This window comes from Sturnira hondurensis, unplaced genomic scaffold, assembly GCF_014824575.4.
Source record: "Sturnira hondurensis isolate 20B ecotype Veracruz unplaced genomic scaffold, ASM1482457v3 Scaffold0013931, whole genome shotgun sequence".
NCBI classification, from domain to species: domain Eukaryota; kingdom Metazoa; phylum Chordata; class Mammalia; order Chiroptera; family Phyllostomidae; genus Sturnira; species Sturnira hondurensis.
In genome coordinates, this window is record NW_028086562.1 from 2,194,713 (window position 1) to 2,200,712 (window position 6,000).

The window sequence follows — 6,000 nt, forward strand, 5'->3', positions numbered from 1 at the left end:
TGGCGGGCTCTAGGATGGTGGGGTTGTTTGTGAGGATGGAGCCCCTCTAGGCTCCTGGAAATCTCCCCGGGCACAGGGCCCCGCAGGCCAGCGAGTGGCGTCTGCGGCCCTGCCAGGAGGACATGTCCTTGGTTCATTCATTCATTCATTCATTCACTCCCCAGCTTCGTCTCCGGTCTCCCGCGTGCTGGGCAATGTCTATCATCCCAGACGCACCATCCCATCTGTACCCCAGAACCCCAGCAGGTCCCACACCTCAGTGACAGTCCCTGGGGTCAGTGAGCTCACGGAGGTGAGCCCCGGGTTCCTGGGAGTCAGGCAGATGGTGGCCCTGGCCTGCCCGGGCTGTGGGGTAGGGGTGGTTGCAGATACAAGTGCTCAGAAGGAGCCGCGTCGGGCAGGACGGGCTTCTCTGTTCTGCCGTGGGAGCCGGCCGCAGCCGCTCCCTGCCCGGCTCTCCTGCGCCCAAAGCCCCCCTGGTGCCGGGAGACTTCAGCCCTGCTCTCTATGGCTCGCTGAGCTGACGGATGGGCCCCCTCGGGGTCCGCGCTGGGTGCTTCTTTGTCGCTTCACTTGGATGGAAAGTGACAGCTAATATTTCTGGAATGAATACTGCGAGGACCTCAGTCGACCAAGAGCTCTGCACAGGTTATTAAAGGAGATTTGCTGAATAATTCCCCTAGAAAACTAATATTTCTGAAGGATATGGACAAGCCCTGGTCTTTCCTTAGCTCCATGAGCCAGAAATGCCCGAGGGGCTCCGTGCGACGTCTGGGGGCCACAGACCTAGGTTTCCGTGAGGACACGGGTCCGAGCTGGGCTGGCCGTTCCAGAGTCACGTGGAGATGAACTGGGATTGGGAGGGATGTCCAGGCTGCAGACGTGATTAGGGCAGCCCAGGCCCAGCGCTCAGGAAGCAGCATGAGCCCAGACTGTGACTCGGGGGCCCCGGCGAGGCTCGTCCTGCTGGGCCGTCGGACTTGTCCACTCGGACAGGGAGGCTGGCTTCGGTCGGGGGCTGCCCCACAGGCCTGCTGGGTGCCTGGATGGGATCTGGGTTAGCTTTCTGCAGTGTGCGGGGCCGGCGCTGGGGAAGGTGTCTGGGGGTAGGCGGTGTGACCCTCATCTCTCGTGGCCCTTTGCAGGTAGAGAGAGGGGCTGGGCTGGGTCCCAGCACCTGCAGGGGGCCTTGCTGGCTGGAGTGGGGCAGCTTCTGGGGCCCATTCTTGGAGACACGCACCTGGCCTAGGGGACAGGAACAGGTCCGCGTCCCCCGAGCCCAGGCTTGGACCCAGGTCAGCCAGGGGCTGGTCCAGCCGCCCGTCCTGGGCCTCCGAGTGCTGTGGGTCTGAGCCCCTCTGTGCAGAGAGCAGCCAGCCAGGCATCCTGCAGCCCAGGCAGGCGCACCAGTTACTTTTTCACCAGTAACTTTATTGACTGGGGTGTTTGAGTGTGTCGGCTGTCTCCCACTATTGGCTTCTAGTAGGTAGAGGCCAGGGTGCTGCTAAACATCTTCCAGTGCCTAAGACGGCCCCGCAGCAGAGAGTTATTTGGCCAAAATGTCAGTAGGACCAAGAAACTTCACAAACCACTTTTGACACATTCGATCAGTCACAGCACCTTCTCCATTCACCACAGACATCGTTTTTGCGTTTCAGTGCGTTTTTCTTAAAATAATGAAGCGTAATATGCCAGAACTGTTGATTTCTTCTTCCATCTTCAAATTTCAAATGACTGCACAAAAATCCGCCAATTTCGGTAAGTTTTAAAATATGCCCGCTGATGTGACAGCTGTTACCGTGCGGTCTGACGTGATCGTTACAGCGCAGTCAAAGACGACACCACTGGAGGTGTCACGCGGAAAAATGTGCCGACTTTTTGGCTGGCCCAGTATAGGGAGGCCTTGTGCCAGATGCCAGCCAAGGCCCTGTGGCAGTCCTGCCTGCCTCGTTCTGGGATCCCTGGCCTCCTCCGTAGAAGCCCATGCCAGCCCACCAGGGCGGGGGTCTGGCCATGCGGAGCAGAGACAGGCTGGTCCAGCGGGGGCTCCGCCGCCCGTGGGAGGTGCTGGCCACGAGGAGCTGAGTCCGGCTGAGTCAGGCAGAGCTTCCCAGCTGACGCAGAGACTCCTGAGCGTAACAAGTGCTTTCAGCAGGCGGTTTGGAGAGGTTGGCTCTGCAGCAGTGGCTGGCAGATGCGCGGTGGGGGAGCCCGGTTCTGGTCCCCAGGGGAGCCTGCCTTCTCTGTTCATTGCTCGGAGGGTCCACCAGCTGACCCGGGGCTGTGTGAGCGGCTGCAGCTGCTGTGCTGACTCAGGCTTGGGCCTCCGTTCTCCAGGGCTAGGGGAGGTGTTTATTTTCGGCTTATGCCGATCAGGCAGGACCAGCCTGGGCGGCCCACCGTTTCCACCCCAGGTGTGCCAGCGTCCACGGACTGCTGGGAAAGAGCCCTCTGGGTTCGGCCATGCTGGGGTGCATTCTGGTCGTGCTGCCCTTTGGGGTCACCGTGACCCCGGCCTCGGGGAGGTGGGTCGGTGCCATGGCTCTGAGATTCTAGGGCCTGCCCACAGGCTCCACCCCTGGGCGGCACCCAACCCTTCGCTCCCTTTGGCCAGTGTCTGGTCGGATAACCAGCTTCAGGTTTCACTCTGGGTACCGATGTCCGTGAACCTCAGGTTTCGGGAGGAAGATCGAGTACGGTGAGAGGGAATGTGCAGGGATTCCTGAGAGGGTATCACATGAGTTAAGGAACCACTAACGCCCGAAGAGGGAAACTCGAGGCTGAGTTCCCAGGAAGGATGTTGAAAGTGACACCAGGCACAGTTGGATTGGCCAGGGACCACAGCCACATGAAGGCTGTGCACCGGCCCTTAGAGCCAGGGGAGCCCACAGTTCCCAACAGAGTCCCCACACGTGTGCATTTGATGGGTGGAACTGATGTTGCCCTCTGACCTCAGCTGCAAGGGCTTCTGGGAAATGTGGTTTTTAGGTTTTTCAGCTTCCATAGTCCAGGAAGGTTGTTCAAAGATGGTGAACACGGTGAGCCAGCACCCCACCCACACCCGCACACCCAGTCGTTCCTGGGCATTGCATTTCCTGAGGGCGGCATGGTCTGTGTGCCACGTCACCCTGATCTCCCTCCCTGTTGGATTGGAGTGGGGGACAGTCGGCCTCCGAAGCTTGTGACGAAGCAGGGGACGTCTGGCTTGGCCAAGCCGGGCTCTCAGCTGCTGCTCAGGCCTGACCAGCCGGAGCCTTTCTGACCTACCGCACGCTTCTGGGATCTGCCAAGTTTGCAACAAGCTCCCGGGCTAAGGGCTTCCTTACTTGTGGGATGTCGTGTGTCTTTGACTTTTTTATTTTTTATTTATGCAGGGGGGCCCCTGCGACCTGGTTTTGAATCCTAGCCTGTGCCCTCTGTTTTCATCTGTAAAATGGGCGTATCTGTGTCACCCACGGTGCAGGGCTTTAGGAGGGTCACGGTGATGGTGCTCTCAGAGCACCTGGCTCATTGCTGGGGGTGGGGGGGGTGCGCACGTCCTGAATGTTGGTTTTTGCTATATGGTATCTGTCCTCCAAGTAATGGTCTATGGCGATAGGTGGCTTAAAACAAAATGCCATTACAAATAGATGGTGAGATCGTGTTCACGTTTAATTTAGTTCATTAATGAATGTGTTAATGAACCAGCGGGAGGTTAAAAGTAGCTGATTTGCAGAGCAAGTCAGGAGCAGGGTTTTATAAGACACTGGGGAGAGGCAGGCTGCAATAAGCCTGCTGAGTTAGATGCAAGCCTGGTTAATGGCCTAGGAGGGCGATGGAGGTCTAACCTCCAGGCCTCCGTCGCCATGGGGCTCTCCCATCATTGCTCCTCGCTATCTCCACAGGTCCAACCCCTAAACTCCCCGGGCTGCAGAACGTCTGGGCTCCCAGCCATTGTGCATTGTTAGGGAAACCGAACCCTACGTTCAAGCTGACTCAGAAAATGCGGGTGCGGTCAGCAAAGTCAGGGGCCATCGCATTTCCCTCTCCCAGGTCTGGGAGGCCGTTTCAGTATTAATGTGCATATTTGACATTCCTGCCCATCACAAGGAGAGAGAGGAAAAGCCCCCTGGGGAGGTGGGGGAGGGGTTTGCTGCCTTTGAGAGAGGCCCCTGCCTTGGGGTCTGTTCACACCTGGGAGAGGAGAGAGGCGCTGTGAGGGAGAGCACTCTGTGTGGGGGGGTGTCCTGCATCGGTCGCCCCTGGCAGTTGGGACCCCCTCGTTCTGACGAACCGCTCCTTCACATGGTACAGGGAAGCAAGGATATCTGAGCCGCTGGTTCTCGTCACTCTGCTGACGAGTAACAGTCTTGGCAGACAGTGACGCTCTGTCCGACTTCCATCTTCCCTGGCCAATTTCCCAGCCAAGCCGCACCTGTTCATGGCGGCCCAAGGCCACCTGGGCATGTTTTGGAGAATTTGGACATTGGTCACACCGTGTAAAAAGTTGGGGAACATGGGCTGTCAGGACGAGTGTTGGTTTGGAGCCCAGCCCCTGCCTCCTGCTTCGGCCCAGCCCTCCAGGCCCCGCCCCTCCCGCCTCCCGAGTGTGGCCCGCTGGGCTGGCAGTGTAGACAAATCTCTCTCCTCTCCACCCCCACACCTGAGCCTCGGGCCCTGCTCCTTGGGTGGGGCATCAGCTGGTGTCGGTGGGGGAGAGAGCTGGGGTTCATGCTTAGGGGAACTCTTATACCCATTTACCCCTGGAGGTATGAGGCAGGTGTCCAATCAGATCTGCCATCCGGATCCTGGCGCTGAAGGGCGGGAGGGGAGCGGACACCCTTCCCCGAAGCACGGGGCTTGACCCTGCGGTCTCTCACCTTCTCCGCAGCGCTCACCACACCCTCTTCCTGCAGACGCTGCATCTGAGTTATTGTTCTTTAAATGCACCGGGCTTTTAGCAAAATACATTTATTTCAAAAGGGAAATGTATGTGTGTCATTGCCTGAATGAAACACCAGAATCCACTGATCAAAAATAGGTGGGAGCTGTAGAAAGAGGAGAAAACAACGCCTCTGACTGTAGCAGATGCTGGCTTTTACCTGCACACTGCTTTCGTTTGGTTTTGTTCTCTTTCCCTCTCCCCCCTCCCCTCCCCTCCCCTCCCCTCCCCTCCCCTCCNACCCCTCCCCTCTCCTTCCAGTGTTCAGAGCTCCTAGGCCTCCCTGCCCTGGTCTCTTCTGGGTCTTCCAAGGGCCCACACTGGGGGAGCTGTCTCCAGAGCCGGCACCCAGCCCGGAGGAGGATTTACTCAGCTCCTTCCCCACCCCGTGCTGGGCTTTGAGGGGGCCTGGTTTCAGCTCTTCCGGATCTGCAGGAGGAGGAGGAGGAGAGAGGTGGGCCTTGGAGGCCCAGGAGCCTCCCCTTCAGGACTGATTCACCCTCACGGCGAGCCGCTTACCACGGGCAGTTCCAGGCGCCTCTGTCTCCCGTTACTGTTCACCGTGGACACCCTGGAGCATTTCCAGGTACAAAGCAACTTTATCGTCCTTGTTTTCCGGGCTAGAAACTTGGTTTCCGTGGGTGGATGTGGTTCTTGCTGAAGGCAGCAGCTGCCGGCGATCATGGCCTGCGCGGTGCTGGACTCTGAACCTGGTGTTTCCCACGCACTGTCTTGTGAACGCATCCTAGTAACCTGGGGGAAGGCATCCCCTGCCTTCTGGGGACAGGAAGACCGAGACTCAGGGCGTGTTAGTCCCTCACCCAGGGAGCCCACCTTTGAGACCCCGAGCTCAGGTTGGAATTCAGGGCCTCCCATTGCGAAAGGCTGGTTTATTCCTATAGCTTCCGTGGGTCCTCAACTTTGCTGAGCCCCAAAGCTCTGGCAGCATGTTAATATTTAGCTACTTGGCCCCATTTCCAGTCACTAGGATCAAGTTCAGACGTCCATGCACTTGAACTAGTGGCACAGAGCTTCTGGGGCCTGTCCGGGTGTGCAGGCCAGTGAGCGCCGCTGTGCCC

At 58.5% G+C, this 6,000-nt stretch overlaps 1 long non-coding RNA gene across 1 annotated transcript; it reads right to left on the minus strand.

Moving 5' to 3' along the window:
- Positions 1 to 3,630: 3,630 nt before the first annotated feature.
- Positions 3,631 to 5,654, minus strand: LOC118998104 (uncharacterized). The gene is made up of 3 exons (XR_005068805.1): positions 5,421 to 5,654; positions 4,878 to 5,027; positions 3,631 to 4,438 (listed from the first exon to the last, which is right to left on the minus strand). It is a non-coding gene; the product is annotated as an uncharacterized LOC118998104 (long non-coding RNA).
- Between the last annotated feature and the right edge of the window lie 346 nt (positions 5,655 to 6,000).